Below are 18475 nucleotides of genomic sequence, written 5' to 3' on the forward strand. Positions count from 1 at the left end.
TCGTAGTGATTCTGAGGGTTTTTTTGTGACATGGTGTACTTCACATTAGTGGTAAATTTAGGTCCATATGATTTGTTTATTTATGAAAATATCCAAAATTTGACACATTTTTGCAATTTACAAACGTTACATTTTTATGCTCTTAAACCAGATAGTTATACCACATAAAATAGATGAATAACATTTCCCACATGTTTACTTCACATCAGTATAATTTTTGAACCATAATTTTTTTTTGTTAGGAAGTTAGAAGAGTTAAAAGCTCTCATTTTACCAACAAAATTTACAAAACCAATTTTGTTTTAGGGACCCACATCCCTTTTTAAATGACTTTGCGGGCTCTATGTGACAGAAAATACTCATTTTACTCAATACACCATTTTAAAAACACCCCTCAAAGTGCTCGTAACCACACATATGAAGTTTATTAACTCTATAGGGGTTTCACCACAATTAAAGCAATGTGAAAGGAAAAATTGAAAATTTAACTTTTTCCCTCCAAAATATTGATTTAGCCCCAAATTAAGTATTTTCACAAGGAGAAAATATACATACAACTTTTGGAGTGCAAAATTGGCTAGAATAGATAGTGGGCAAAATGTTGCATTTGCAGAGCCCTTTATGGCCTAAACAGTGGAACCCCCCCACAAGTGATTTCATTTAGGAAACTACACCCCTCAAAGAACTTACCTAGAAGTGTGTTGAGCATCTTGAACCTGCAGGAGCTTCACAGAAGTTTATAACGTTGAGCCGTGATAACAAATCACATTATTCCCACAAAATTGTTGCTTTAGCCCCATATTATTCATTTTCACAAGGGTAACAGGAGGAAATGGACCATACAATTTGTTGTGCAATTTTTCCAGAGTATACCCCATATGTGGTGGAAAACAACTGTTTTGGTGCATGGCAGGGTTCAGAAGAGAAGGGGCACGATTTTGACTTTTGAAGCACAAATTTGTCTGGAATTGATAGGGATATGTCAAATTTTTAGATCCCCTGACGTGCCTAAACAGTAGAAAACCACCACAAGTGACCCCATTTTGGAAACTTCACTCCTCACTTTGGCAGAGAACCTGAGGTACCAGAACAGCAGAACCCCCCATAAGTGACCATGTTTTACAAACTGCACCTTTCAATGAATTCATCTAGGGATGCAGTGAGCATATTAACACCACATGCACCTGATAAATTTTTATACCTTTGGGCGGTGAAGAAATAATAATTACATTTTTACCATCAAAATGTTGTTTAGCACCAACTTTTTAATTCTTATAAGAGCTAATTGGAAAAAATGAACCTTACAGTTTGTTGTGAACTTTATCCTAAGTTCACCAATTCCCTATATGTAATCAGGAACAACTTTTGAGGCACAGTGGAAAGCTTAGAAAGGAAGGTGCTCCATATTGTGGTGCAGATTTGGCTGTTATGGTTTGTGGGTGCGGTGACCAACTGGAAGAGCCCCTGAGGTGTCAAAACAGCAGAATCCCCATATAAGTGACCCCATTTTACAAACTACACCTCCCAGTGAATTTATGTAAGGGTTGACACCACGTGTGTCACAGAATTTTATACCATTGGGCAGTGAAGAAAAAATGATTACGTTTTAACCACAACATTTTAGGGAAGGAGCGCTATTTGACTTTTGCAAAGCAAATTATCTTTTAAGAGCAGAATATCCCCTCAAGTGACCCCATTTTGAAAATTAAACCCCTCTGGGAAATGATCTACAAGTGTAGTCACTATTTTTAACTACATGTGTATTTTTTTGCCAGAAACAAGCAGTAGTGAATGTTGCTGAGTGAAAATTGCAATTCTGCTATTGCAGTGCCCAGTATGTTGTTTTGCCCATACTTTTTGGCCAGATCGTGCGTCTGGAGACATGGACCCTGTGAAATAGTCGGGCTCCTATCACTACAGAAATATCAAATATGTGGATTCTAAATGTGGTTTAGGCACACTAGGGCTCAAGGGAGAGGGGCATTTGGATTTGGGAGCGCAGAATTCGCTGCATTTCGTTTGTGGGGTGAGGAGGCATAACTCTTTTCCAGAGCCTATTTCCATTAACAGATGATGGACCTGAGTGGGGACTTACTTTTTTTGTGTATTGAGTTGAAGATTTTGTCGGGAACTTTTTAAATAACATTGTGGATCATGTTTATCTGACGCATACATCAGAGTTTCCATCTAAATCTCTGTGTGACACGATTCAGATGAAACCTCCCAAGGGATCCATTCACTATAATAAGGCAGCAGAGTTATTCTGGACTCCGCCTGGCCTCTGTTCACCGGTGTCATTCTTTTAAGAGGTGCCCAAAACTGTGGCCGGCAACGCTTTTATGCACGTTTAAAAAGACTGTCTCCATTTGATCGTAAGCCAGACTGTGTCCACAGTGTCTCCATCTGCCTCATAATAGGAAATCTTCCACCAGGGGTTCCATCTGAATAACGTATTTCAGAGATTTACACAGAAACCCCGGTGTAAGCGCTCAGCATTGAAAGCAGGATAAATGTGCCAAGGAGTCTTACTTCTATCTTTGGGAGGCAGAATTAAAAAATCAACAGCAGGTGAAGAATTTGTTTATTTTTTACACCGTTCCTCGTGCAGGATAAGTGATTAGGCGACTTTATTCTTCCAGTCGATGCAATTAAAGTGATACGAGATTTGTATTTTTTTTTTTTTGCTTGACTACTATAACACACTAAAAATTCTTTTTATTGCTTGCATTGCCTTATTTTGAGAGCTATAATTTGCCTATATATCTGCAGACAGTCATGTCATGTTTTTGGAGGGAGGAGTTTACTTTTTTTTATTGGTGCCATTTTCGGTCACAACTTTTTTTGACTGCTGTCTGAACAAAATCCAGCAATTCAGGAATAGTTTTTTTTTTCATTTTTTATTTTTTTTATGTCATTCACCGTGTGGTAGAATGAAGGTAACTTTATTCTTTGGGTCAAAACGATTACAGCGATGCCTCATTTATGCTTTTTTTTTTTGTTTGTTTGTTTTTCTGCTTTTACACAGCAAAAACTATATTATACGAAAAATTATTGGTCTTGCATCGCTATATTCTGAGAGCTATAACATTTTTTTTTCTCTGATGGAGCAGTATGGAAGCTGGCTTGTTTCTTGCAAGGCAAGATTACATTTTAAGCAATACTATTTTTATTTCCATTTGACTCTTTGATCGTGTTTTATTCCACTCTTTGTTCGGCTGTATGATAAACAGTTTTTTGCCACTTTTTGTTTTTGTTTTTACTTTGTTCACTGTAGGGGTTAACTAGTGGGACAATTTTATATTTTGGATGTGGAGATACCAAATGTGTACTTTTTTAGGAGATAGTAGTTGCTACTGATGAGATTCTAGGTAGATGGGGGAGGGAGGAGCTAGAGACAGAGCCCCTCCCTCCTCTCCCTCCTATGTAAATAGAAACTGGTCAGTAGCAGCCACCATCTCCTCTCTCAGTAATGGGAAAGTCTGTCTTCAATAAACCTCAGAATTGAGAATTTTGATAATGACTTGTCAATTATGGTGGTGAAAGCAGATTTCTCTGATAACATATATTACAAAGCTTCTTATTTCCGTGTGTTCTATTGATTTATTGAATAAAAATTAAAATGACGGAGTACAGTTTAACCCCTTTACCACCTTGGGTTTTTCCCGATTTTGAGATTGTTTTTTGCTCCCCTTCATCCCAGAGCCATAACTATTTTTTTTATTTTTCTGTCAATATGTCCGTGTGAGGGCTTGTTTTTTTTGTGGGAAGAGTTGGACTTCTAAACGACAACATTGATTTTACCATATAGTGTACTGGAAATCAGGAAAACAATTCCAAGTGCGTGAAATTGCAAAAAAAAAAGTGCAACTCCACAATAGTTTTTTGGTTGTTTTTTTTAACTATGTTCAATGAATACTAGAATTGACCTGCCATTATGATTCTCCGGGTCATTACGAGATCGCAGATACCAAACATGTATAGGTTTTTTTTTATTCATGGTAGAAAAAAAATCCAAAGTTTATTGAAAAAAAAAGAAAAAAAACATTATCTGAGACCCGTAGCGTCTCCATTTTTCGGGATCAGGGGCTAGATGAAGGTATATTTTTTGTGCCTCGAGCTGACATTTGTATTGCTACCATTTTGGGGTAGATACGATGTTTTGATTGACCGTCATTGCATTTTACTGCAATGTTGCAGCGACCCAAAAAATGTAATTCTTAGGCTACTTTCACACTAGCATTTTTTTGCGCTGCGTGCGCAGTCCAAATGCATACAAAAAACGCATCAAGCGTTTTGCATGCGTTTGCTTATTTTATGCGCATACTTTTTAACCAGTTTGTAGCCATATTGACTCTTAAAACGCATGCGTTTTTAAACGCTGACATGCGCATGTCCATGTGCACGTCTGCGTTCCCATAGGCTGTAATGTGTTATTTTGTCGCATTCCGTGCGCACGCATGCGCATGCAGTTTTTGAGACCGGTTGGAAGGACCAAAAATGCAACAGGTTGCGTCCGACGCGCACCACAAAAAACGCATACGCACGAAAACGCATACGAACGCGTGCAAGCGCTAGACCATGTGCCCCCATGTTAAAGATAGGGGATCAGGACGCATGCGCATGTACGCGCACAATGCGCTGCGTTAAAAAATGCTAGTGTCAAACCAGTCTTAGTTCTTTTAATATTTTTATTGGGCATTTCTGAATGCAGTGATACCAAATATTTGTATTTTTTTTTTTTTTTGCTTGTTTTATTTTTAAAGGGGAAAAAGGGGGGTGATTTGAACCTTTATATTTTTTTTTTAAATATGTTTTAAAACTTTTACTTGCTTCAATAGTTTCCTTTGGAGACTTGAAGCTATGATCATCTGATTACAGCCATATTTTTTTATTTTTCTGTCTATGTAGCAATAAGAGGGCTTTTTTTGGCTGGACAAGTTTTAGATGACACCATTGATTTTACCACATAGTGTGCTAGAAAACGGGAAAAAAAATTTCAAGTGTGGTGAAATTGCAAAAAAAAAGTGCAATTCCACAATTTTTTTAATTTTTTTTTTATTATTTACGATGTTCGCTATATGGTAAAACTGACCTGGCAATATGATTTCCAAGGTCATTACGAGTTCACAGACACCAAACACATGTATAGGTTCTTTTTTTTTATTTAAGTGGTGAAATAAAATTCTGAAATTTGTATGAAAAAAAGATTTTGTGCTTGTCGCATTTTCCAAGACGTGTAGTGTTTCAATTTTTCGGGATCTGTGGCTGTTTGAGGGCATATTTTTTGCGGCTTGATCTGACATTTTTATGGTTACCTTTTTGGGGTTCATACAATATTGTGATCAACTCTTATTGCATTTTATTGCAATGTTGTGGCGATCCAAAAATTTCTGGCATTTCAATTTTTTTTTTCTCGTTAGTCCGTTTACTGATCAGATCAATTTACTTTATATTTTGATCGGGCATTTCTGAACACCGCAATACCAAATGTGTATTTTTTATTTCAGTTTTAATGGGACAAAAGGGGAAGACTTGATTTTTTTTTAAATATTTTTTACAACTTTTTTTCTTTGTACTCTGTTCAATAGTCCCTTTAAAGGGAATCTGTCACCCATATTTAGTGATATCATGTAAAGATATCACCCAATTGTGCGTCCCATAAAGATTCTATTAGGGCTTTTGACTCCCCCGACCCCGCACCTTTGAGGCATAAATCCCTATTTTATGTTGTTGGGGATGTATGCAAATCGCCGCGGTCCGGTCCGATGGGCGTGGCTTAGTCACCTTCTCCCCCCCTTCCTCGGCTTGCTGCACGCAATCTTCATCTGTGAATATCACAGATAACGTTGGTTTCCGAGTTTGCGCATTGTAAAGCCTCCGGCGCCTGCGCAGTATGCTTTGCCCAACTGTGGGCGAAGCATATAATCACTACTGCGCATGTGCCGGTATTTTCCAGCGCGGTCTATGCCCCGGAAGTGTGTCCTGCATGTGAAGACTTCCGGGGCATAGACCGCATAGACCACTCCTTGCCCTGGTAATAGACATGGTGGAGGAGTGGGTCTTCTCCTTTCTTCCAACTGCACCTTTAACCCAATCCCACCTCTTCCCTCCCTTATCCTCCCCTCTTTTGAACTCCACTCTGTCAGTATCTACTCTCCCTCCAACCTCCAAGTGGCCGTCATATACCGACCTCCAGGCCCGACCACTGCCTTCATTGACAAATTCTCTACCTGGCTTCTTCATTTTCTTTCAACTGACAACCCCACAGTCATCATGGGTGACTTCAACATCCCCACTGATACCCTTCAGTCAGGAGCCTTCAAACTCCTGTCCCTTACTTCATCCTTTGGACTTACTCAGTGGTCCTTAGCCACCCACACAGACAGACACACATTAGACCTGGTCTTCACCCGCCTCTGCTCTCTTTCTAACTTCACCACCTCCCCACTCCCTCTATCTGACCACCATCTACTCAGTTTCTCATCCCTGTCCTCCTCACCTGTCACCCATGTCCAGCAACATGCGCACCCCCGCAGAAACCTTGCACACCTAGACACCCACACGCTCTCTGACTCTATTCTACCACTGGCATCAATATCCTCACTCCATGACACACACTGCCACTGCTTTCTACAATGCCACTCTCGCATCAGCTATTGACGCGGTTGCCCCTCTCGTTCATGGCAGAATGCGACGTATCAACAGACAACCCTGGCACAATAACACCACTAAATGCTCCGGCAAGTGTCCAGGATTGCAGAGCGGCGCTGGAAGAAAACAAATTCGCAAGACGACTTCACCGCATTCAAACAGGCAACACTCGCTTTCAAATCTGCCCTCACCTCTGCTAAACAGGCCTACTTCACAACCCTTGTATTTTCCCTATCTTACAACCCCAAACAGTTATTCAAAACTTTTAACTCCCTCCTCCGCCCACCACTGCCCCCTCCAACTTCCCTCATCTCTGCCGAGGACTTTGCCACCCACTTCAAAAATAAGATTGACCAAACAAGGCAAGTCTTCATCGTTCAACCACCACAACCCCTTTGTATACCAGACCAATGCCCAAACCCCATAACCTCACTCTCCAACATCACTGAAGGGGAGCTTAATTGTCTCTTCTCGCACCTCACAACCTGTGCACTTGACCCCATTCCATCCCACCTCCTCCCCAACCTCACCACCACACTTATCCCATCCCTATCCCACCTCTTCAACCTATCACTAACGTCCGGTACCTTCCCTTCTGCTTTCAAACATGGCACAATCACGCCTATCCTTAAAAAGCCAACCCTCGACCCAACCGCTATGTCCAGCTATCGCCCAATATCGTTGCTCCCATTCGCTTCCAAACTCCTGGAGCAGCACGTCCACGCTGAACTTTCCTCCCACCTATCATCTAACTTGCTCTTTGACAATCTACAATCTGGTTTCTGCCCCCATCACTCCACTGTGACAGCCCTGACCAAAATTACTAATGACCTACTTACAGCCAAATCAAATGGACAATACTCTATACTCCTGCTTCTAGACCTGTCCTCTGCATTTGACACAGTTAACCACTGCCTCCTACTACAGATCCTTTCCTCCTTTGGCATCAAAGACCTCGCCCTATCCTGGATCTCCTCATACCTTTCCAACCGCACATTCAGCGTCTCCCACTCCCACACCACCTCCTCTTCCCACCATCTCTCTGTTGGAGTCCCCCAAGGTTCTGTTTTAGGACTCCTACTCTTCTCAATCTATACATTTGGTCTGGGACAACTCATAATGTACCACGGATTCCAGTGCCACCTTTATGCTGATGACACTCAGATCTACCTCTCTGGCCCAGACGTCACCTCTCTGCTGTCCAGAATCCCAGAGTGTCTATCAGCCATATCCTCATTCTTCTCCTCGCTTCCTCAAGCTCAATGTGGACAAATCTGATCTCATCATCTTTCCTTTCATCTCACAGATCTTCCTTACCCGACCTAGCTATAAAAATTAATGACATCATGCTTTCCCCAGTACCGGAAGTCCGCTGCCTCGGAGTAACCTTTGGCTCTGCCCTGTCCTTCAAACCGCACATCCAAGCTCTTTCTACCTCCTGTCGCCTCCAGCTCAAAAATATTTCCAGAATCCGTCCTTTCCTCAACCCTCAATCTACGAAAATGCTTGTGCATGCCCTCATCATCTCCCGCCTCGACTACTGCAAAATCCTTTTTTGTGGTCTCCCTGCTAACACCCTCGCACCTCTCCAGTCCATCATTAACTCTGCTGCCCGACTAATTCATCTCTCTCCTCGCTTCTCCTCCGCTTCTCCCCTCTGCAAATCTCTTCAATGGCTCCCATTTCCTCAGCGTATCCAGTTCAAATTACTACTACTGACCTACAAGGCCATCTATAACCTGTCTCCCCCATATGTCTCTGAACTAATCTCCCGATACTTTCCCTCACGTAATCTCCGGTCCTCCCAAGACCTCCTTCTCTCCTCCACACTTATTCGCTCCTCATCCAACCACCTCCAAGACTTCTCCTGAATTGCCCCTATCCTCCGGAATTCTTTGCCTCAACAAGTCCAACGTTCAACCACATTTGGATCCTTCAGACGGAACCTGAAAACCCACCTCTTCAAGAAAGCCTACAGCCTGCAATGACCCCGCTACCTCCTTCTCTCTCACCACTACCGGAGATATCACCTCAACCAACACCGGAACTGCTGCAACCCCCCAACCTACTGTCTCCTTCCCCACCATCCTGTAGCATGTAAGCCCGAAAGGGCAGGGTCCTCTCCCTTCTGTATCAGTCTCTCATTGTTAGTTGTTTACTGTATGTGATATCTGTAATTTGTATGCAACCCCTTCTTATGTACAGCACCATCGAATCAATGTTGCTATATAAATACAGTTGTGGCCAAAAGTATTGACACCCCTGCAATTCTGTCAGATAATACTCAGTTTCTTCCTGAAAATGATTGCAAACACAAATTCTTTGGTATTATCTTCATTTAATTTGTCTGAAATGAAAAAACTCAAAAGAGAATGAAGCAAAAAGCAAAACATTGATCATTTCACACAAAACGCCAAAAATGGGCCAGACAAAAGTACTGGCACCCTCAGCCTAATACTTGGTTGCACAACCTTTAGCCAAAATAACTGTGACCAACCGCTTCCGGTAACCATTAATGAGTTTCTTACAGTGCTCTGCTGGAATTTTAGACCATTCTTCTTTGGCAAACTGCTCCAGGTCCCTGACATTTGAAGGGTGCCTTCTCCAAACTGCCATTTTTAGATCTCTCCACAGGTGTTCTATGGTATTCAGGTCTGAACTCATTGCTGACCACCTTAGAAGTCTCCAGTGCTTTCTCTCAAACCATTTTCTAGTGCTTTTTGAAGTGTGTTTTGGGTCATTGTCCTGCTGGAAGACCCATGACCACTGAGGGAGACCCAGCTTTCTCACACTGAACCCTACATTATGCCATGCACATGGTCAAGCAGTCCAGTGCCAGAGGCAGCAAAGCAACCCCAAAACATCAGGGAACCTCTGCCATGTTTGACTGTAGGGACCATGTTCTTTTCTTTGCCCCTTTTTTCTCCTGTAAACTCTATGCTGATGCCTTTGCCCAAAAAGCTCTACTTTTGTCTCATCTGACCAGAGAACATTCTTCCAAAATGTTTTAGCCTTTTTCAGGTAAGTTTTGGCAAAGTCCAGCCTGGCTTTTTTATGTCTCGGGGTAAGAAGTGGGGTCTTCCTGGGTCTCCTACCATACAGTCCCTTTTCATTCAGACGCCGATGGATAGTACGGGTTGACACTGTTGTACCCTTGGACTGCAGGGCAGCTTGAACTTGTTTGGATGTTAGTCGAGGTTCTTTATCCAACATCCGCACAATCTTGCGTTGAAATCTCTTGTCAATTTTTCTTTTCCATCCACATCTAGGGAGGTTAGCCACAGTGCCATGGGCTTTAAACTTCTTGATGACACTGCGCACGGTAGACACAGGAACATTCAGGTCTTTGGAGATGGATTTGTAGCCTTGAGATTGCTCATGCTTCCTCACAATTTGGTTTCTCAAGTCCTCAGACAGTTCTTTGGTCTTCTTTCTTTTCTCCATACTCAATGTGGTACACACAAGGACACAGGACAGAGGTTGAGTCAACTTTAATCCATGTCAACTGGCTGCAAGTGTGATTTAGTTATTGCCAACACCTGTTAGGTGCCACAGGTAAGTTACAGGTGCTGTTACACAAATAAGAGAAGCATCACATGAATTTTCGAACAGTGCCAATACTTTTGTCCACCCTCTTTTTTACGTTTGGTGTGGAATTATATCCAATTTGGCTTTAGGACAATTCTTTTTGTGTTTTTTCATTTAAGACAAATCAAATGAAGATAATACCAAAAAATTTGTGTTTGCAATCATTTTCAGGAAGAAACTGAGTATTATCTGACAGAATTGCAGGGGTGTCAATACTTTTGGCCACAACTGTAATAATAATAATAATAATAATAATAATAATATGCTTCGCCCACAGTTGGGCAAAGCATACTGCACAGGCGCCGGAGGCTTTACAATGCACAACCACGGACACCAACGCTATCTGTGATATTCACAGATGAAGATTACGTGCAGCAAGCCGAGGAGGGGGGGGGAAAGAAGGCGACTAAGCCATGCCCATCGGACCAGACTGCAGCGATTTGCATACATCCCCAACAAGATAAAAAAGGTATTTATGCCTCAAAGGTGCGGAGTTGGGGGAGTCAAAAGCCCTAATAGAATCCTTATGGGACGCACAATTGGGTGATATCTTTACATGATATCACTAAAATCACTAAATATGGGTGACAGATTCCCTTTAAGAGACTTGAAGCTGCAATCTTCAGATTGCACTGCTTGGCCTTCCCAGCCCTTATCCACATGTACTGTATGTAACTTGACAAATGGTAAGGTTTTTATACTAGCAGTTAGGACCTTCCCGAATAAGGTCACTGTGACATGGTGGGTTGGCGTTAACCATAATTTTGATTTTAAAAAAAATGTAATCCTAGCAACCAATATAATTTTCATGCACTATTACTATTTATTTACTGCAGGTTTTTTGCTTGCTATATTTTTATTTTGGGTTTAGTAGCCAGTGTGACCGTGGCCTACACGCTGCATACACACCACCGATGGGTGGGACTTGTGATGTGCTTCCGACTGGCAAGTGTTAAATGCCGTTGACCGTGATTGACAGTCGCATTTAACTGGTTAAAAGCCACAGATGGAGCTTGGATCCACCCGTCGCTGTTAAAGGCACTTGATGGCTGATTAGATTAGCCATTAAGTATGGTAAAAGATGTGAGCTCAGTGCCAAGGCTTGATTACAGCCACACTCCCAGTATACTGAGCTGTAATGTAATCACTCCCCGGCACTGTCCAGGTGACTCGGAGAGAGTCGTTACACACAGGTTACAACATAATTCAAACATTTTAACTGTGTAGCTGAATTTTAACTCAGATGGTTACAAGGGGGTATTAAAGCTATTCACCTACAGATTAACTCCATATCTGCAGGTGAATGGCATTTATGTTGATGTCAGATTACTTTTAAGTTCCTTATTCACCAATAACATGTATTGTAAACAAATACTGATGTACCATTATTATAATTTGCCATTCAGCCCTCTAGTTATTTTCAGCTTCTTACTGAAATCTAGCATAAAATAAAAAGTTATGCATTGCTATATATTTTTTTAAAGAGGGAGGGGGAGCGGTGGGTCACAGGCAGGAGCCGGCAGCTGTGGCTAAAGCCTGTGCCGCTGCTGTAATAGCGTACAGTGCCAGCCGCAGGCTTCTAAAATACATTATACTTGCCTAACTGCACGCCCTGGGTGCTTGCACTACATCTCGTTCCGGCCGCTGGTGCCTGCAGCTCTTCCTGCTGAGCGATCACGTGGCCCCGCTCATTAAGGTAATGAATATGCACTGCTCTCCACTCCCATAGGCGTGAAGCGCATATTCATTAGCTTAATGAGTGGGGCCACATGATTGCTCGGCAGGAAGAGCTGCAGGCGCCGGCAGCTGGAACGAGATGCAGTGCCAGCACCCAGGGCGCTCAGGTAGGTGAGTAGAATGTTTGTTTTTTCAATAGGAAACATGCAAACAGGGATAGGGGATAAGGAGGCATGCATACAATGACAGGGACAGGAGAGGCATGCATACAATGACAGGGACGGGGAGGCATGCATACCGAGACAGGGGAGACGTGTAGAATCGCAGGAACGCAGGATCCAGTCGCGCACGGGGAGGCAGAACAAGGGTTAAACAGGTTTATTTACAGGGGAATGTACTCCACGCAGGGAGTGAGGGATTGTAGGGTGATGGTAAGGAATGGGGCAGAACTGGGAGAGTGGGCAGGGTAGGTCAGGGATGAACGAAAGTTCAGTAATAAAGAGGTGAAACTTATCAGTCTGTAGTCTTCTTGGGTGCAGCTCCTCAGGGTTACAACGGTGGCACCGACAACAGTGGCACGTGACGTCTTGGTGAGATCTGTAACAGGCAAGGATCCAACGGTGGCACCGACAACAGCGGTGCGAGACATCTCGGCGAAGTCTCTGGGCGGCAGAAAGATTTCTTGTGCTCAAACCTATTTAACACTATACTGAGTCTAGTGTGGGGAACTGTCGGAACGGGACTTGGCAGTGTTTTTTTTAAGACTAATAGATCACAGACTACACATGAGTTAACAGTGTGATGCAGCAGCAAAAAAGGCTAACACAATTCTAGGATGCATTATGAGAAGCACAGAGTCTAGATCACGCTAAGTCTTCCCCACTACTCCCCCTTGCTCAGGCCTCATATGGAATACTGTGTCCAGTTCTGGGCACCACATTTTTAAAATACATTGAAAGACTAGAGTAAGTTCATAGAAGAGCTACCAGGATAGTGAGCGAACTGTCAAGTATGTCCTACTAGGAGAGGTTAAAGGATCTGGGAATGTTTAGCGTGCAAAAAAGATTAGATATTAGGAAAAACTTTTTACAGTGAAGGGTGTTCAATGAGTGGAACAGGCTGCCACGAGAGGTGGTGAGCTCTCCTTTAATGGAAGGCTTCAAACAGAGTCTGGACAGACACTGAGATGGTTTAGTGAATCCTGCATTGAGCATGGGGTTGGAAACGATGACTCTTGAGGTCCCTTCCAACTCTACCATTCTGTGATTCTATGAGACAGCAAAAACATAATGTTTTTATGCAAGTATGAAAAAGATGAACACTGGCAAGACGTACGCCAGACAGTTTCCAAAGCAGGGGTGGGATTCAGCCGGTTCTCCCCGGTTTGGTGGAACCGGTTGTTAAAAAGCACCTGGTTCCCCGAACTGGGGAGATTCACAGCCGCGATCCGGAACTGTGTGCTGCCATGCCCTCTTTTCTGTGACGTGGCCGGCAGCAAATACAGCTGCCCGTGTCACAGTGTATCGGGCAGGGAGCTGTGCACGGCCGTCACACAGCGTGACAGCTGCGCAGCTCCCGCTCCCTCTACTTCCGGGTCAGGTGTCAGACCTGCGCGATGATGTCATCGCGCAGACGCTGACATGTACCTGGATGCTGGCTGCTGGGGAGCGGTTGTGAGGTAAGTATGGAAAACCGTTTTTTTTTTTTAAATGAATTCAGTGGGTGAGGGGGCAGCACATGATGGAGGGGGGTGAATGGGGCAGCTGTACATGATGGAGCGGGGTAAATATGGCTGCACATGATGGAGGGGGGTGATTGGGGCTGCATATCATGGAGGGGGGTGCGAGGGCTGTACATGATGGAGGGGGGTAAATGGGGCGGCTGTACATGATGGAGGGGGGTAAATATGGCTGCACATGATGGCGGGGGTGAATGGGGCTGCATATGATGGAGGGGGGTGAATGGGGCTGCATATGATGGAGGGGGTGCGGGGGCTGTACATGATGGAGGGGGGTGAATATGGCTGCACATGATGGAGGGGGGTGAATGGGGCAGCTGTGCATGATGGAGGGGGTGAATATAGCTGCACATGATGAGGGGGTGAATGGGGCTGCATATGATGGAGGGGGGTGAATATGGCTGCACATGATGGAGGGGGGTGAATGGGGCTGCATATGATGGAGGGGGTGTGGGGGCTGTACATGATGGAATAGGGTGAATGGGGCTGCACATGATGGAGTGGGGTGCGGGGGCTGTACATGATGGAGGGGGGGTGAATATGGCTGCACATGATGGAGGGGGGGTGAATGCGGCTGCATATGATGGAGGAGGGTGCTGGGGCTGTACATGATGGAGGAGGGTGAGTGGGGCTGCACATGATGGAGTGGGGGTAGTGAGGCTGTACATGTACTGGGGCTGTACATGATGGAGTGGGGCTGCACATGATGAAGGGGGAGTGGGGCTGTACATGATGGAGTGGGGCTGTACATGATGGAGTTGGGTTAGTGGAGCTGCACATGATGAAGGGGGAGTGGGGCTGTACATGATGGAGTGGGGCTGCACATGATGAAGGGGGATTGGGGCTGTACATGATGGAGTGCGGCTGCACTTGATGATGGGGGTAAGGGGGATTGCACATGATGAAGGGGACTGCACATGATGAAGTGGGGGTAAGGGGGACTGCACAGGATGAAGTAAGGGGTAAGGGGGACTGCACAGGATGAAGTAGGGGGTAAGGGGGACTGCACAGGATGAAGTGGGGGGGGTAAGGGTGACAGCACAGGATGAATTGGGTAAGAGTGACTGCACATGATGATGGAGGAGTGGGGGGGGTAAGGGAGACTGCACATGATGAAGTGGGGGTTAAGGGGGACAGCACATGATGAAATGGAAGGGGGCTGCAAATGATGAAGGGGCACAGCAGATGAAGTGAGGGGTGATAGGGGACTGCAACGGATGAAGTAAGGGGACTTCAAATTAAAGTGGGGGGACTGCAAATGATATGGGGGAGAGGACGGGGGACTGCAAATGATGAATTCAGTGTGAATGACGGGGCACAGCAATTTAATTCAGGGTGAGGAGAGCAAATGATGAATTGAAGTTGGGGATGAGGAGAGTAAATGATCTATCTGGAGAACAAAAAGAATTTTGAGTGTGGGGGAGTAAGTGATGTATTGAATGTGGGGTAGAGCAGTTGATAATGAATAGAGGGTGGGAGAGAAAGACAAGACAATGAATTGAGGCGGGAGGGGCATGTAAATATAATGAATCCGGGGTTAGGGTTAGAGCGGGAAGTACATAGTGGGGGGCGTTGAGGTTGAAGTGCCTGGTAATTAATTGGGGGAAAGAGTATAGGTGCTAATTTATATATTAAATGGGGAAAGTGGCATTTATAGTTAGTGGGTGCACAGTGGTGGATTATAATTTATATTTGGAATGGTGGGTTGCATAATAACCAATTATGTATTAATGGTGGGTGCACATCTGTATTCAGATGTGTACTGTAGAAGAAAGGGAAAAAGTGGGGAATGTGCTCTGGAAGCCGTGCTCTAGGTAACTGTGTTATTTCATGCAGAGACGAGTCCTGGCTGGAAGAAGTGATGGCGGTCTGCGCTTGATGAAAAAGAAAAGCAAAGATGAAGGACTTCAGCTAGAGACGTCACTGGTGAGTCAGTGTGTTACCTGTACACTGACAGTAAATACAGAGTTTCTGTATACAATTGCACTTAGTATTGTGTTTTTAATTAATGATCTGCATTGTAGCATTCAGTCACTATCTGGTGGTAATATGTGGCCTGGTCATGGTGTGGCGGTATTTGTTCGTTGTATGTGGTATTATTCGGTGACTATGTGGTGGTAATATGTGGTCTGGCCATGGTGTGGCGGTATTTGTTCCTTGTATGTGGTATTATTCGGTGACTATGTGGTGGTAATATGTGGTCTAGTCATGGTGTGATGATATTTGTCCCTTGTATGTGGTATTAATGGTTGTTTAAAAAAAATTTAAACGTATGTGGCTCATTCCCTTAAAGAAAAATACATAAATATATATTTATTTTTAATAGTTTAGATTAGAGTAGGGCCCGGCCGAAAGAGTCTCCTGTGTTGTGGTATCAGCTTAAAAATTATTTTGGCCAGAACAAAAGCTGCTGGTTATATGAGTGATCTGGTGTTTGATGGTAAATATCAGAATGTAGTGCACAGCCTAGCCAGCCGGTCAGTCAAGTGAGACAGCTGCATAGAAATATATGCAGCTGTCACACTCGGGTCAAAAGAGCCACTGGCCAGAATTTGCACTGTTCTGATCTCATTCCAATTTATTTATTTTTTTTCAACTGTTTGACTGCCCCCCTACTTGTGTGTGTTTGAGGAAAAGGTGTGTCTTGAATGGGTGTGGCTTAAATGGGAGTGGTTTAAATGGGTGTGGTTTAAAATGGGTGTGGTTTTCTTACACATAAACACAGAACCTGTTGTTGAAAATTTGAATCCCACCCCTGGTCCAAAGTGACTGTCAGAATCCTGTTTTTTGGGGACAGTCACTGACGCAGTTCCTATTGGAGAGCACTGTATGTGTGTGGACCTAGCCTTAATTGTGTGAATGTTTGTAATCCATGTTTTGTGGTAATATGGCAGAACCATGATGTCTAATGATGCAATAATTCTAGGTCAGAGCTTCTTTTTGAGCTTGAGCATTTGTTAATTCTACTTGTATACAGGTACAATATTAGCCAGTTGCAGGTTTAGGCGGTGTATTACAGATTCATGCAACAGGAATGTGTAAAAAGTGCATCAAGCCAAAGAGTAACAGAATTGTTATACATATTTACCAGCTCCACCTGTCTTTATAGCTTACAGCACTACTTGAAAATCTCAGTATTTACTAGGGCATCGCTAATCCCAAGAAAATGCTATGGAGCGTTTAAGATACTCCCTTCAAGCAAACATGCTAATAGTCCAAATCTTTTCTTCATCAATGACGAACAGATGTGGCATTCACATTCATGCTCCAGAATTGTAAAATTACTTGTGCAAACTAGTCATATGTTGAGAATTTATAAACTCAATCTATGGTATATTTTTCTTAAATGTAATTTAACTACTTCACAAATTAAAGTTATTGTTCCTAAGATGGTATAAGAAAAAGAAAAGCCTATACTGACCCTTGGTACCAATACTGGTCCTCAGTACTCTACTGGCATGAACTTCTGAACATCAGGGAGGGGGTTTCACCTGACCACTGCAGTCAATCAGTGACCTCACTTCAGCTGCAGCCCTCACATTTCATCCGAATAGGAAGAAATCGTCATAAGAAATGTAAAAGCTGCAGCCACTCAATGTCCGTTGATTGACTGTGTTGGTCATGTCACCCCAACTGTACCAGATGTTAATGCAAGGAGACCAAGCATGGGAGACATTACAGAGTGTTGAGGAGCAGCACCAGTCAGGAGGATTAGTATAAGGTTGTTTTGTTTTGTTTTGTTTTTTTACACTGCACTGCACCCATTTGCATTATCTTGTTGACTTAAAGAAGTTGTCAAGGCTTTTCATAAGGTCTGCAGTCATTCTATGTCAATCCGCACATTGTGAGGATTTTCCTGTGCAGGAGGTGAAACTGAGCGAGCAAGTGTGACCGCAAGTATGTGATATTCTCATTTCCAAAAGAGGCCGCGCACATCTTGTCCGAATGTGGCTGGGAATATGCATATCACAAACTTGCTGTCACATAACCGCTCAGTCTCGCCACCGGCACCAGAGAATCCTTACAGCACGCTCTGTACATAGAGTAACTACAGATTGTGAAAGCCTGGAAAACCTATTTAAGTGAGTTTATTGCTATTACATTATGTAAGGGCTGCACGGTAGCTCAGTGGTTAGCACTGCAGCCATGCAGCGCTGGGATCCTGGGTTGAAATCCAACCAAGGACAACATCTGAAGGAGTTTGTATGTTCTCCCCATGTTTGCGTGGGTTTCCTACGCGTTCTCTGGTTTCCTACCACACTTCAAAGACATACTGATAGGGAATCTAGATTGTGAGCGCCAAAGAGGACAGTGATTTCTGGAAAATTCCTGGGAGTCCTTGAGAAATGTAGTGACACTAATTGAGGACTGAAGATTAATTGGGACAAGTCATGTGTTTTGCCGATTGATGGAGATAATGACTGTATTGAGGAAGTGGAAGTAAGTACTAAATTAAAGGTGGTTCAAAAGTTCAAGTACCTAGGTGCATATAGCTCTTCCACTGACGAGGTTTATGGAACTTAATTTAGGCCTGTTACTGCAAAGAATACGTACAAAGATTTCAGTGTGGATTAAGTTACATCTATCGGTGGTGGGTAGAGTGAACCTCCTCAAGATGATTGTGATGACCCAGTTATTATATATGTTACATACCTCCCCAATTTGGCTTCCCTTGTATAAGTTTCGCAGGATAAAATCATTCGGTGAACTAGTATGGGGTGGAAAGTCTCCGAGACTCAAACATGAAAAGCTACAGAGGCCAAAAGAAGAGGGAGGGCTGGCATTTCCTAATCCCTGGATATATTTTCTTTCTGCACAATG

The 18475-nt window shown here is 43.5% G+C and overlaps 1 protein-coding gene across 4 annotated transcripts in view; it reads left to right on the top strand.

Moving 5' to 3' along the window:
- ARID3B (AT-rich interaction domain 3B) overlaps positions 1 to 18475 on the top strand; it is a 148390-nt gene that overhangs the window by 91156 nt on the left and 38759 nt on the right. The gene's annotated exons all lie outside the window — the stretch shown is intronic.

This window comes from Dendrobates tinctorius, unplaced genomic scaffold, assembly GCF_039654945.1.
Source record: "Dendrobates tinctorius isolate UK_male_01 unplaced genomic scaffold, ASM3965494v1 ptg000062l, whole genome shotgun sequence".
Classification (NCBI taxonomy): Eukaryota; Metazoa; Chordata; class Amphibia; order Anura; family Dendrobatidae; genus Dendrobates; species Dendrobates tinctorius.